Source organism: Uloborus diversus, chromosome 1 (genome assembly GCF_026930045.1).
Source record: "Uloborus diversus isolate 005 chromosome 1, Udiv.v.3.1, whole genome shotgun sequence".
In the NCBI taxonomy this organism is placed as follows: domain Eukaryota; kingdom Metazoa; phylum Arthropoda; class Arachnida; order Araneae; family Uloboridae; genus Uloborus; species Uloborus diversus.
Window position 1 is genome coordinate 192,798,767 of NC_072731.1, and position 16,250 is coordinate 192,815,016.

At 32.8% G+C, this 16,250-nt stretch overlaps 1 pseudogene; it reads right to left on the reverse strand.

Annotated features, from left to right (window-relative positions):
• The window catches only part of LOC129223981 (peroxisomal acyl-coenzyme A oxidase 3-like), a 51,778-nt pseudogene that overhangs the window by 20,493 nt on the left and 15,035 nt on the right, over positions 1 to 16,250 (reverse strand).

A 16,250-nucleotide genomic window follows, 5' to 3' on the forward strand; every position in this document is an offset into this window, starting at 1 on the left:
CGAGATACAGCTTTAGCTATTATTTAGTCATAATCTCCAAACATTTTTAGCATATTAACGTTTAACATATCTAAATGCTGCTGTAAATAGAGTTTTTTGTATATGGATTTGCTTTGAGAGGAATTTTGAAACATAATTTTACATGCAAATTAGCTATACATAAGAGACTAAAACAACATACATAGGCACTAAATCCACATTAAAACATTTATTGCATCAGTTTGCACTCTGGAAACAAATCAGGTTGACTGACATAAAAACTTGATATTTGCAGCATGTTGGATAATGCAAGGCACATTTTGCAAAAAAAAAAAAAAAAAAAAAAAACAGCAGACTAAAAAAAAAAAAAGTCAAAGAATACAGGAATTTAAAGTTAAACAAGGAGATAAAATTAATATGTGTTGATGGACTTAGATATATCGCAATAAAATTGTTGACTCAGAAAAAATCACGGTTATTGTGCAGGGTGATTCATAATGAATGGGCCAAAAATAATAGTGCAGTGTGTTAATTTATTCTGCAAGTACAATTATACAAGTTTTATTTGGCATCAGGGAAAAACCATTGAATGACGAACTCGCCGATAGAGGCACTATTAAGCTGTTTAACAAAATATCCCCCAGCTGGAGGAAGCTGTTCCTGATTTTATTTTGCAGCAAGAGGGTGCTCCCCCACATTGGAATAACAACGTAAATGAGTTCTTGGACAAATGTCTACCCTATCGCTGGATTGGTCAAGCTGGGCCACAGGATTGGACATGTCTTCATTAGCCACCAAGATCGCCAGATCTAACGCCCTGTGATTTTTTCTCTAGGGTTTCGTTAAAGACAAGGTCTTTGTGGCTCCACTTCCTCAGGGACTTAGAAAAACTGAAGCAGTGGATAACTGCACACACACACACACACACACAGGGGATATGCTATCACAAGTGTGGCAGGAGCTTGATTGCCGTGAAGACATTTTGTGTCACTGGAGGGGCGCATATTGAACACCTGTAGAAACTTGAATAAATGTAGTTTTGAGGTAAATTTAATTTTCTAAATATATTAATCACAACATTCACAATCATGTTTTCTTTTTGTCCCATTCATTATGAATCACCCTGTATTCATCTTTTTTAAATAAATTACTTTGAATTTCAGTCAGGGAGGTAAGTTTATTTTTTTATTCATTGAATAGTTTCAGCAGATTCTTTGTTTAGCAGTAAAATACTTTAACTTTAGGGATGTAAATGTTTGCTCCATTTTAATTTTTCTTTTTTTTTTAAAATCATTCCTTACCACTTATTTTTCTTTTCAAAATAATAAGAATAAAATTGTTGATTAATATTTTTAAAAAGTTAAATTATTTGTTACTACAAATAAGACAATATATAGAATTCACATTTTTTTAAATAGAAACATATATTTACTGTATTAAATTCAATATATTCTTCTGACTTAGTTTTTCCAGGCATGTCACATAGGACTACACAAGGGTTTTGAAAACCTAGTGAACCTCGAATTCCGGAGCATGCAAGCTGATGCAGGATAATACAGTAAGTCACAGAATTTGAAACTCAATTCTGATCTCTATTACATAATATTACACTGTATTACATAATACTATTCTGATCTCTTCTATTTACATAACAGTTTCAAAATGTACAAACATGTACTGAACATTTTATCTGACAGTATAAGTATTACTAAAAGAGAAAAAAAAAAATTTTAAATGCGTTGAAAAACAATTTTATATCATTTTAATCTGGACAGTATAAAAAACAAATAACAATAAAACTTACATTTTTAGCAGTTTTAGGCCCAAATAAGGAAGCAACAAAATAATCCAAAAAGTCTTGATAAAAATCTCTTGCAAAAAAGTAACAAATATAAGTTGCAGCAACATAGGGCAAAAGCCTCCATTGCTATAATGAAGAAGGGAAAAATTATGTATCAGTACAACATCTGCAAGTAAAATGAATAAAGATGAATAAAATACATTTCTGACAACTCAAAGTGTTTGCAATCAAGGATTGCAGCCAGGTTGTTACTCCATATTTCTAAAAGCTATAATTTTGCATGAGTTTTAATTTCATTTTCTGATTTTTAATTCATACTAAATGTCACCCTAGAAGAACACTAATGCCTCATAGTATTTTTAAAGTTATACCATTAAGCACATGAAGCAAGCATCAAAAATAAATTATCAATGCAGTAATAATAAGGGTGCTTCCTTCAGTCGAAAGTACTACCTTTAGCCAAAGAAATTGATAGAATAAGCAAAAAATATAAATAACAAGGAGTCAGAAAATGCTTTTATTTTCTTAACATTTAATTTTTAATTAATATTTCATTAAGTCAGATTTCTAAAACAAAGCGTCACAAGTGAAGATAGCCATCTTGGGTTAGAGTGCATGGTTGTCTTTTCTGGCAAGATATTGCCTTTTGGAGATTTTTCAATGTGAGTAATTATTAGAGGAACGAGAAATGTTAGTTAGATAAAATATTCATTTGGTGAGGTTTGACAATGTCCTGAAACTTGTTCACTTGTGACATTAGCAGTGAAAATGTTAAACAGAGATTGAAAATCTCTTAAGATTATTTTTTCAGAGAGAAAATAAGTCAAAATTAAGAAAAAAAAAAATAAATAACTCACCTCATGTTTTCAACCATACTCTTTCCAAAAAAAAATATTGTTGAAAAGTGAGAAACAACCCAATTGTACAAAGTTGTAATGACAGATACTAGTAAAAATTGTTAAGTTAAATAAAAAGAGTAAAAAAAGAGAAAAAAAAGCTATTTATTTAGAAGGAGACAAAATGAAAATGAAAAGCATTTTCAAAATGAAGTTATTTAAATATTTTTGGTTTAGGATACTTTCAAGTGATATATGATTTGAAGATTTTAGACATTTACAATTTTCAGCAATCTTGAAATGTTATTTTTTGCGCTACTTAAACAAGCTTAAAGCTTTGTATAGACTATTTACAAATGCTCTTACTATTTGCATAAGTTGATGTCTGAAGATAAATTTAAAAACATGATTCTCACAAATAAATGAAAGCAGAGAAGAAAGCTTTTGTAAGGATTTGCCTCGAAAGAAAACCCCCCAAAGGAAAATTTTGATTTTATCTCAAGAATAAAAAAAGCACTAACGTTAAATGATCAAATAGGTAATTGACAGTTCATACAACAGTATGCTTTAAACACTAACCTGAACTTGATACTCTAAAATTGGAATTTCTTCATCTGGAGTAGGTCCAAACTGTTTCCGCACAGCTGAATAACGAACTGCAATTGGCAAACTCACTCTCATGAAATTTACACACAGCATTATTATTCCTACTCTACCCATAGATAAAGCACCCATCGATTCACCAAACCTTTCATTTAAACCCTAAAAAATTCAGAAATAAAGTTGTAAGTTTGAATAAACTATAATCATTCATGCCAAAAATCTTCTAAACTCGTCAGTAATAAACATGCAATACAACACAAGAGGTAACACCAGGGTCGTTGAGAGCAAGGCCCTTGTCAGTTTGATTCACCCCCTCCCCCATAAAATGTATAAGACTTATACTACTCCGATTCCAAGCTGGGTCCCTATTTTCCGATTAGGGTGATGAGGCCTCTCATCGGCCCTGAGTCCCTGCCCAAAAAAGATGCAATATAACTGAAATTCAGTTTCATTTAATAGCAAATCAATTTTTAAAGCAAATGAATGGAAGGAAAATGCAGGAAAAAAAAAGAACGAAGCGTTTTGAATAGCATCTTTGTTCTACAAAACTTATTCCAGTGCTTCTTTTAGGATTTAGCTAGTGTTTTTACTGAGTTACCACTGGGTTTTTGTTTTAACACTTTAATAACTTCTCTTTTGAATAAAATGAATAATTTTGATACCTTTATCATTTTTGAAAGCAAAAATTTTTCCCCTCAGTTCATTCATCTAAAATCAAGTCAGAACAAGGCTGAATATGAACCTTTGTCAAAATAGAGTCATAAAAATTATCATATGGCAATAGATACATAGATTCATGCTTTACTCTCATTATTCAGCTGTTCTCCAATTCCAGGAAAATTCGGACAGGTAATATGAACCTGGAGTTTGAATTGCATTTCTATGCTGGCATTCTTTGACACATTCCTTCAAGATGGCTGATTAAATAGTAAGATTATCATACAGAGGATGTAGTCAAATTCAATGGCGGAACTAGAAAATCAATAGCGGTTGGTGAAAAAAGGGGTGGAGGTTTAATGAGGCAATTTGTAGGACTCGATGTATCGGCCTGGGCAATGCATCGGTGCCAACAGTTCAACAATTTTGCCATCGGCATTTGTGGCCGATGCTAACTTGGAGGAAACATCGGCCCATCAGCCTTAAAATACATCGAAAAGCCGATGGAATAGGCCGATGTTTTTGAAAAAAAAAAAAAACTTTTGCTGCTTTACTTTTTAATACAAATGTAAAGGGAGTTAATGTTTTCATATAAAATTGTAAATTTCAGTATGAATTTCTATTTAAGTCACCCCTGAAAGAATTTTTAGTACTACATTCAGGTAGAAACAAGTTTGCCTTGTTTCTTGCGGCTGGATGTACGTATGTATATCTCATAGGTCATTACTCAAAAATGCTAAGCAGTAGAAGGTTAAAATTTCGTATGTGGGGTCTGCGTATGCTCCAATTGAGCACTTCCCTTTTTGTTTTCAATCGGGTGTTCTAAAAGGCCTATTTACTCATCTTTTTTTTTGTGGTTATTAATTACTTATTTTAATGCGAAACTAATATAGAGTCTTCAACTGACGATCATTTGGTGATATATTGCCGAATTGAAGACTAACTTGGAAACAAATATGAGACGGCAAAACCGGTTTTTGTGACATTTTGTGAGATTCCCGTTGAGTCGATGGTAATTTTTAATTTTTCGATACTTGTAATATGAGTCATAGTAATGCAGTCTTTTCTGTATCGCTTTGACGGAGTTTGGGGCTCGTCAAAATACATTTTGGGGCCCTCTTTCTCTATCACGGAACTTGTAAAACATTTATCATAAGAATTTTTGTAACTTCTACAAGGCCTCTTTGGTTATGGGCGGGGCCGCACCATCTCTATGTGCAAGGTTGTACGACGGCGCCAGAGCTAAAAAGGCGCCGAGCTCTACCAATCAAAAATGCTTTAAATGAAGGGAAAATAAACTCTAACCAAAAAAGTACACAGTCCAGTCACATTAATGTGACCATCTGTCAAAAGCCAGAATAACCACCTTTCGCAGAGCGGACTGCTGCGAGACGTGCAGGAAGAGAGTCACTTAGGCCCCTGAAGGTGTTCTCTGGGATGTTGAGCCATGCTGTCTAATGTCGTGGCCAGCTGCGCTAGATTACAAGGTTGAGGATCCATGGCACGAACAACTCGATCGAGATGGTCCCACAGATGCTCGATTGGGTTTAAGTCATGTGAGTTTGCTGGCCAGGGGAGGATGGTAACTCATCCTGGTGCTCTTCTAACCACGCACGACACTGGCAGCTGTATTGCACCTCACATTGTCCTGCTGGAAGATGCCATCATCCTGAGGAAAAACAATGCCCATGTAGGGGTGGACATGGTCCGAAAGGACAGATGTGTACTTGTATTGATCCATCATGCCTTCCACAATGATCAGTGAACCCAGAGAATGCCAGGAAACATTTCCCAGACCATAATACTCCCGCCTCCAGCTTGGATCGTTCCGGCAATGGTTGCAGGGTGGTTCCTTTCAGAAGTTTCACGCCTTATACACCAACGTCCATCTGTCCGATGGAGCATAAAACGCGATTCATCTGAAAACGCTACCTGTCGCCACTCAGTGGACGTCCAGCTGCTGTACTGGGGTGCAAATTCTAGCCTTCGTTGTAGATGAACAGCAGTCACTATAGGTGCACGAACCAGGCATCTGCTTTGGAGGCTCAGACGCAGCAATGTTCGCTGAATAGTAGTTTGGGAGACACTTTTGGTAGCCCCTTGTTTCATTTTGGTGGTCAGTTGCTCAACGGTAGCCCATCTATCTGCCCGAATGCATCTCCGCAACCGTCGTTCACCTCTGTCATCTATGGCCCGTGGTGCACCACATTTGCCACGTCGCTGATTTTGGACAGTCCCATTTTTGCCATTCACAGTACACTTTTACCACGGCGGCACGCAAACAGTTCACAAACTCAGCCGTTTTGGAAATGCTTCCACCTTTGGCTTGAAAGCCAATGATCATGCCCTTTTGGACCTCGGATAAATCGCTTCGTTTCTGCATTACGCCAACGATTGAAATGTTTTCCGAAGCCCTCACACACCCTTTATATACGCTCAACTGCACTGTGCTGCCACCTGCCTTCTGTGATTGGTTATTTAACTCTGACGTGGAAAGTAAATGGTGGTCACATTAATGTGACTGGACAGTGTATATGGAATTCTTCATTACATCTTATGGTGGCGGTGAAATTATACTGCTCATTGAAACAATTAATCCGTCTTGCTGAGAATCTAAAAGGAAAAATTATTGACTTGTTGTGTTTAAACATGCTATTCAAAAGCGCTATCCCTTACACTGAAAACAAGTGACTTACATTAATGCATACATTAGCATTTTCCTTCTTAATGTGGAGCTCTGAAGTATGTCTATATTACAAAGGTTGAGCACACAAGGAGCAATAAATTTGCTTATCCCCATTTTGGTTCTTGCGGTGAATATCTTGTACTATAATTTGTGCAGTCATAGTCTTTTTGTGATTTTTAATTCGTTGGTATGCGACTACTTCATGTTACCATACATTAAAATTTTTTTTTTAAATACGGTAAGCACATTTGCATATTACTTAGATGTGTGTAATATTTATACATTGTAGACAATAATTGTAATTTTAAGTTAATGTTTTAGTTCTGAAAAGTAACTAGTTGACCGTAATTACTCGATTCTCCTCCTTCCTTTTATCTCTTCAATTATTTGTGCATTAAATTTAAAAAAAAAAAAAAATTTGAAAGACTTGCATATTAAGTTTAATGCGTTTTGTAATGCTTCCATATTTTAGAATTTTTGATTTTAACCAAAAGGTTTTAGTTTTAGATTTTATGGGGAAATATCCTCTACTTTAATTTAGAAATCTATTCAGTACTTTGTTGTTATGTTTTGACAGGCAGAAACACTTTGAATAATTATTTATCAATTAGAGAGATATTTAGAGTGGTGTAAACTTTGATATTTAAAATAGTTTCTTTTTCCAAAATTAGAATATCAAAGGCGGGGTTTGTCAAACCGGGACCAGCCTGAAAAAATCATTCTGGTTTTTTTCAGGCAGGCATACTTGAAAAAACCCACTATCTCGGTAAAGTGGGTTTTTCACAATTTTCTATATTTTGAAACATTTTCTTCAGAAACAAACTAAATATTGATCAATATGAAGTCCAGAAATAGACATATTGCATTCTGGACAGTATGTCAAACATTAGAAATTTAAGCTGCGTACTAGCAAGCAATAATTATTTTGATCACATTCCAAGATTTCTTTTAATTATTGGAGTAAAATGCTTTGATTAACTGAAACTGGCAATCTCTGTTTTAACGGCAGCTCAATGCAAGGTTTCCAAGAGAAAAAGTCAGTTTCAATCGCCCCTCCCTTACACCCGCCCATACTCGAAATAACTTCGAGATATGAAGTAAAAACGGACACTGTGTTCCAAAATTGAATATTTACAGATTGTTTTTCTTTTAATAAATTAAATGCCAAACATACTTTTTTCCATATTACATTTGTCTACAAAACCTAATTCCAGGAGTTAACTATATTTTGCTTGAACACCACTGCATAAAGGCGCTCAAAAGACATTTGCACGACGGTGCCGATCACGCTTGGCGTGGTCCTGGTTATGGGGCCTCTCGCGCAATTGCAACATTTGCAATATTTTAAATCTGTCACTAGGGGCTTTTAAAAGGGTTTTTCTGCTCAATGTTTATGATTATTTTTAAATCAATTTTTTACGACTGTTTTTTTATTCCCGAGAACACTTGTGGGCGCCCCCTTTCCCTCCCTCTAATTCTTAAATTAAACTCTAGTTGTTCTTCAGTTGCTAAAAACTAACACCATTCATAAAATTGGAGATTTTTTTCTTCAAGCTTTATCTATTGTTTAAGAAGAATTTAGAGCATTAATGTAAGAAATTGCTTAAAGACGTTTTGGAAGCTGACTTAATTTGGAAATCAAGAAGAGACTTTTGAATTGTTTCTTCGGAAGTGCTGAAGTAGATTCAAAAACTCTTATGAGACGTTGGTGGTAGCTGTTCTGTACTGAAAAATAAGGTCGAAGTTTAATGTTGCGAGTTACTCTAAAATCAGAGGGTGACCCCCTACCCTCATCATTTTAAGCATTTTTTAAATATTTAGAGACTATTTATTTTGCTCAAGAAATGTCATTTTGCATTGTATTTCTCGCACTTGTTTCACCTATATTTTGTAATGCGCCATTTTTTTGCATCATTTATAGCAATTTTTTTCTATTGTAAGTAATTATTTTTATGTATTTTTATAAAATCAAGGAATCATTTGCTTTCATCATATTTTTATTAAATGTTATAGAAAAGTTCCTAGAATTTTCTATTATGCAATTTTTTAAATTTCAGAAGACAATTGCTAAATTAAAAAAGTTGATTTGAACTTGTTTATAGTGCTTCATAAAAGATTAAACAATCAAATTGTTCAATATTATGTGTGCAAACATCAGATCAAGTAGTATATGTATTAAGTTATTAGTATTAACTTGGTATAAATATCGAGTTTGTTTATTGTAGCTGCGTGAGAGATGAAAATGAAGATAAAAAACTTAATTTTAAACTAATTTTAAACAGTTGTTTCTCAACTTCAAGGAGATGGGTAATTTGAATGTCTTTGACAGAGAGAAATAAATTTAAGCAAAAAAAGAAAAGAACTTAGATTTCGACTCCTTAATATTATTTAAAGAAATAACTCAAAGGATGAAACTGTTCATTTAAACCCAAAAAGTAAAATATATATATAAATATTTATCAGTCAAATAAAAAATTAAATTTGATACTTGATTTGAAATGATACATTTGCATATTTTCTTCGCACAGTCAAATAATGAACTGTGACTGATACACATTTCCCAAATTAACAAATAATTGTTGTTAATTTTGTGTGATAACTTAATTTATTCTCTGCTAAAACTGAATTCTTACCATCAGAATTACTCAGAATAATTTGATTTCAAAAGAATTTTCAAAATTATATTGCTTTTTTGAGTGGATAGCTAAAGGTGACTTTAAAATTATAACTTCATACAATAGTATTCTTGAAAGACCTACACCAGAATTTACTACTTTGAAACTAGAATTTATTGTTTGTAGAAGGTTAAAATTCTTTTTGCAGTGTTGACCCCACTAAATAACAAACTGCAAATGATAGAATCAATCTTGTGAATGTTACACAAATCTTTATTACGCATTTTGTACCCAAAGATACCTATAGACTTACCAAACCTTTAGTTTGGGCTATTTTCTAACATGATATTTAGGCAATTGCAGACAATTTTATTTGCGAATTTGTGCCACTAATATCGTCATCTCAGAGCAACAGTAAGATATCTGATCCCTGGAATTACAGCAAGGTATCTTACTGTTGTTCTGAGGCAACAATAAGCTGTAACTGAAATTTGCCAATAGGTGTAAAAGTGTAACACTATTGATCTATTTTTTTTTCTAATGAAGCTGCATATTAGTTACTTCTCATTTGAAAACCTAGAAAAATAAAACCATTTTTTCATGTAGTACCATAATCAGTGGATAGCCATTATCACTTGAGAATTTTGTAACCAGATTTTCAACAAAAGGGGCCAACTGGGCTCATACCATGTGAAATTAAACTAGGATTTTAATTAAGCCATGAGTATCTCAGCCAAATAGGTATTGAAGGATTTTTAACATGCTATATAATCATACAACATGATCCCTGATATTTTCTGCACCTGGAAAATCTACCAAATGGATTTAATTTACAAATGTTAGTAATAAATTTGCTTTGAAAGAGGATTTTTTTCAATTGTTCAAAAATTATTTTAAATTTTTAGCTTCACTACCTTTGGCGAAACATATTTTCCATCAGGAGTTACATCTCCATTCTTGTTGAGAAGACAATCCCTCGGTATTCTATAGTTGTTGAACATGAGGAAGCTATTGAGTAAAAAATTCATGTAAATGTAAAAAAAATAGAAATTTACAATACATGCAGAAACATATTACAAATACAAACAGAACATAATTTAATAAATAACAAAACCAAAATTTTAATTAATAACAAAACCAATAAAGTTTATATTGATTTAAATAAGATTATCATTTATTTTTAAATTAATCAACATTTTAAGGAATATATAAAGTAATAAAAAAAATCTTGCCAGCTTTCGTGCTTTATACACTAATTACTACTAATTTATAGTCTTACTTAAAGTTGGTTTTGGGGATTAAAACCTTCTTCCTTTTGAGTCCCCCCCTCCTGGACCCCCGTGAACCCTAGGTTTTGTAAGCTCTGCCAGAATTGAAGAGCTTAGTAGATGAAGATTCTTTGAGAAGCAAATCCAAGAGCAGATTTATGGGTTTGAAACTACAGTAAACTCCCAACTATCCATGGAATATAGTGGTACTGTAACCGCGGATAAGTGAAAAATGCAGATAATCTCAACAATTCGTAAAAAAACGATACTAGTGTATACAATAGCTAAAAATTATTACTAACACTCACAAAAACATTTAAATTACATCTAAAAACATTGCTACATAGCAGATACCAACATTGAATGTAACAAATATACGTTAAAAGCAAAAACAAACAACAGCAATCAGAAGTTAAAAATATATTTAATGGAGAAGAAAAAAAAATTGAAATGACCCATGGATAATCTGAATGCCGATATTAATGAGTTTACAGTATTAGTTATCCAATTACTTTTTCTACTTCAAAGAACTACTTTCCCCTACATGATTTTGTACAGTTGATATAAGAAAGCTGTTATTATAGTTTAATACTCTCCAAAACTATTTTCATTCCAATGTCAACCTTTCTTTTGAACCCATTTTCTTTCACTTGAGTGAGTCTTGCCACATTACTGAAAATAGCTTTATTTAAAAGGCTAGCAGAAAGAGAAAATATTATATGTTTAAAGACAATAACAATAAGTTAAATTACCAATTGCTAATGGATACCGCTTTTGGTTAATTTATCGTCTGCTGTTTTTTACATTGAATTTTTTGGTTTAATTATCATCTACAATGCATAAAATTCTTCATATGAACTCATTTATTTATCATCTACTTTTTCTTTTTTTTTGTAATGGTAACATCAATAGAAATAATACAGAACAGTTTAGTCATTATGATGGAATTGTGAATGTGCTTTTTTTCACACCCTATGTTAGTGGAGAAAATAATTTATACGGTTTACATAATTATGCAATTAAAAGTCTTCTTTTATTAAAAAAAAAAAACGAATTGGCTTTATTTATTGAAGTGCAGTATTATACTTATTTCTTAAATTTTCAGAAGTGAAAACAAAGAAACTTTTTATTGATTATATGTTTAAAGAAGAGATTATAATTATTATCAACTATATATATTATATAAGAGATTATATACATATTTGATAATGAGTTAAATTATCAATTACTAAGCTCTTAAACTGATGTAGACACTCGTGGTTTAGTCACTTGATTGTGACGAAGATTTTAAAATAAACAGTAAATAAACTTTATAAAACTAACTTTTTTAAGAATATTTTTGAGCAGCCTTAAAATAAATTGAACATGCTAAATTAATAAAGATAAGAGAAAGGGAGAAAACAAACATATCTCATAATACAAATAGTAATTCTTACCCATTATCAACGCCATTCAAACCCAACTTTGGCCCAAGATCACCAACTGTTACACCAGGGAATGGCAATAAAGTGTTTGGATCTCTAATGGGAACAACAAATCCGTGTAATCCGTGGCATTTACTATCAGCTGTGTAAAGTTGCGCCCACACTACTGCATGAGAAGCAAGTTGACCTAAATTACCAGACCATGTTTTACCTGCTTCAAAATCGGGAGTATGTAAAACAAATTCCTGAAACACAATACAATCAACTTACATACATGGTAAGAAATCTGTGCACACATCTTAAAACTACCTGAAGATATGAAAATCAATAGACAATGGATAGATAAAATTTTTAGTTCACTTTCAATCATGTATCCATAAAAGCTACAGCTGAACTTGTTTCATTATTTTATCTACACATTTTAAAGATTCAAACCTTAATATTGATAGTAATTTAAGGTTATTGGGTGATGCACATCTCCGCAGAAAATGTATGAGCCCAGCAATGGATTTATTTGTGCACACTGTGAGCACATAAGTCTGTATTATCTATCTAGGGTTATATAGAGAATAATATTTTAACATTCCTTCAAAAACAGAAAACCATATGCTTAAAATCATTTTATAATAACAATCAAAAAATTTTGATAATATTTAGAACATATACAATCATCACAAAAGTAGCATCTCCTTATAACATGGTAATAATAACATAGCAAAGTAACATTGTACCCTGAATACTTTCATGAATACTTGACACACTTAAGAAAACTCAATATGATTACACACAACAATAGTACAAAAAAAAAAAAAAAGGTTGTGTAGAGTCAACTCAATAAACTCTAAATAACTTTAAGTCTCAAGGGACCGGCTAAAACATTTGATTTAGTGGTAGTACAGTTATGGGAAGTTCCTACAGCCTTCTCAAGAGTTTGGGACTAGATGAAACCTTTGGGACAAAAGAATATGCTAGTTATAAGGCTTCGAGTTATCCAGAGTTGACTGTATTAAATGCTATAACAAAAGTAAAACTATTTTCTTGTGTATATATCATTGCCTCAGAGCAACAGTAAGATATCTTAATGTTATTTCTGGGATTAGATATCTTAATGTTGCTCTGAGGTGACAATATGCGAAAAGAAAAAAAAAACCACATAGAATAAAGTAAAGTTCTATTTTATAAGAAATTAAAGAAAAAAAAAACACTTTAGAATAATTTTCCTCCCTATAAAAATAATAAATATCTTTGTTGAACATGCTACATAGTAAGCTGTTAGATTGTATTACAGATACATGGTATGCTAGTACAGTTTTTTAATTTTTGCATTATCAATAACATAAAATACACTGGCAGACTATACTACTACAGTACAAAGGAGCACACAAGGGGAGGACCGAGGGTGTCCGGACTCTCTCCCATCACCTGAGTATTTTTTCTTTTGATTGACTATAATCCTATTTATGTAGTACGTAAGACAATTAAAAGTAAAGGTACAAATAATTTCAGATTTAATAAATGAAAAAATAAAATTTACTTTCTTTCTCTCTTCCCCAGCAAAATCAAACTGTATGTGAACATAAACTGATCCATGATAAGGATTTTACTTCACTGTTTTTAATTTGAATTAAGAGAAAAGTAAATGCATATATTCTTGTGATTTCTGGATAGCAAGAATATGTTTGGATGAGTGTTGGAGTATGATATGTCTATGAGAGTGGTGGACTTTTGATCTTGGACCGCACGTTGAAGAATTTCTGTGGGCACCACTGTTGCAGTATATTATACACTGATAGATCTGTGGAGGTGTTAAATTGGGAGTAAAACAGACCAGGTTTGTATAGGCCATGAACATTTATTAATAAAGAACCTTCATACAGCACACTTGCATATAGATTCAGTTTGCCAATGCAGAAACCATAATCAAAAGAGCTCACCCATATTAATGGCCTTCATGGTAATCCATAGAAGTATCCGAGGAAGAGAGGAACGCAGATCAGCCTCGCGCACCCGCTCCCATGACCAACTGCCGCTCAAGGTCGTAAAACGGCGTTGCGCGTTCGGAAAATGGAAGTCGTATCCGCACCGCGAACTTTCCAGAAAGATCGCGAAGCAACTAGAAGGGCCGGGAACCGGAAAAAACAAGAGGGAGCACGACAAACGCAACCCCAGCCGAATTAGGTCGAGGGACAGCGGAGCCCCATGGGCAATGGGATGAGAAAAACAAGAGTGCAGGCTCCGTTCGTCGGAAAATGTGGATAACGGCATCCCAATGCAAGATAGGAATATGTGGCATTATCACAAGATCATAGCATTAATACATAGTATACTTGTACATTCTGTTACATAGTACAGTATTAATGTTTATCAATTGGGTAAACAGTCAATCAAAAAGCTATTTGTGTATGTGCTTTAATTACTTGGTATCCTAAGGCATAATGAGAAGTGAGTGTATGAAAAAGTTATGAATGTCACATGATTTCCAATGTTAAAAATGTAAGGTTTAAAAGTCCCAAGTAAAACTACTTAGAATATTTTCATTGCATTGAAATTCCTAATGTTGAGAAACCTACAGAAGCTAAGAACAAAGCAGATTGCATCAAAAGTACATAGTACTCTGATACATTGTACACTGGCTAATCCTAATGTATCTTTTATTTTTTTACTAGACAGTGTGTAAAACTATTGTTACAACAATGAACGATTTCCATAGTTTAAGTGGCCATGATTAGCATTAACATCACTTGACATGTTTCACAATCATTTGATGCGTTTGAGAACTAAATGTATAAGATTTTAAAAAAAGTTTTATGTCACACAGGATTTACTTAAAATACACTTAAGACCAAACTCTCTGTACCTGAGTTTTGGGATCATACGTGGCTTGCGTCCTCATACCCCTTGTATTAGTTCCATGACCAAATTCAGTTAGGGCAAAACAACCTGTATACTGGAAAATAAAAATAAAATCACCAAAAAAAGAAAAGAAAACAATGTAAAAGTTTACCCAAAAAAGATTTTGGAAATATTCTGAAAATTTATTATATCAACAAAAGTTCAATATTTTAGCACAAAAACAAAAGTATTTTGATGGGCTACATCCTCTTTCATGCCAACTTAAACGTCTTTGAAAAGTCAAGTTTTTCATTAAATTTTTAGTGAAATTGATTAAATAAATATATATATACAACTCATTTTAAAAAGAAAGACAAGCAGTTTTAAAAACCCAAATGGTTGAAAATCTTCAGTTTTGATAGCTGAGATCATCAATTGAGTGTAACTTGGGATCTATCAATAATAAATCTAATTAAAAGTATGGGTTTGAACAATTGACAGGAATTACAAGAGAATGCTCAGTATTTGTGTCATTATTCAATTGATATAGAAGTATTAATCATCAATCTTCTTACTTATTTTTAATTTTACAGCAACCCTTGTTTTACAGGTATACGGGGGGTCCACAGAAAGGCTGCGTAAATTAAGACTTAATAGTAGTGTTAAAATAGGAGTAGGTTCCATAGATGGAAAAAAAACTTAATTGTAGTGACAGATAAACATTTATAATCATTTTAATGTGTGTAAATTGTAAAAATTAAATTGTAAAATTTAAATTGTAAAAATTTCATTTTTTACTCAGTTTAATGTGTATTTATTCTGATAGATATGGACAACATGCATACAGAAGACATGAATTAACTTAATGTTTATAAAAAAAGAGCTGGGTATGATATTATTTTGGTAGCGATTAATTATTTTTCTACTAGTTCTTTGTGGGGCATTAATGCTTCCGTGCTTTCCCATCCTTTCCACCACAGGATCTTACTTCACTAACAAATCAGAAAGACCAAGAAATGGCTCCAAGTTTTCAGTGTGATATCGTTTGGTTGTGTGCCTTCAATGTTGCATCTTTGTTGGTGTCGTTCTCTTTTGTCACTTCTAAAAGCTCTTCTTCCGGTGAGCTCTGTATTATGTGAGTTTAATAACTTTACTTCTAGAAAGAGCTCTGGAATGAAATGCACAAATTGTCTCCAGTCACCCAAGCTCTCTTATTAGCGCTCCAAAATACAATTTATCAAGCGTTATTTGCAATCTCAGGAGTTTTGATTTTGAACAAGGTGAAAATTTAATCAGTTTACAATTCCGCATCTGTGTAAAACCAAAACTTGTCTGCACAAAATAAAATAGCGCCATCAAATCTTAGACCGCATATCATCAAATCTGTGTAAAATGAGGGTCTACTGTACTTATTATTTTAGTAAAATAATGTGCTTTAGAACTAAGAAATTCTTATTGCTTCCAAGACTTAACTTTTGACTCCTTCTACAACTCGAAAGAATCTGATCTAATAAGTTGTATTTCAATTATTTTCGATGATTTATCAGTT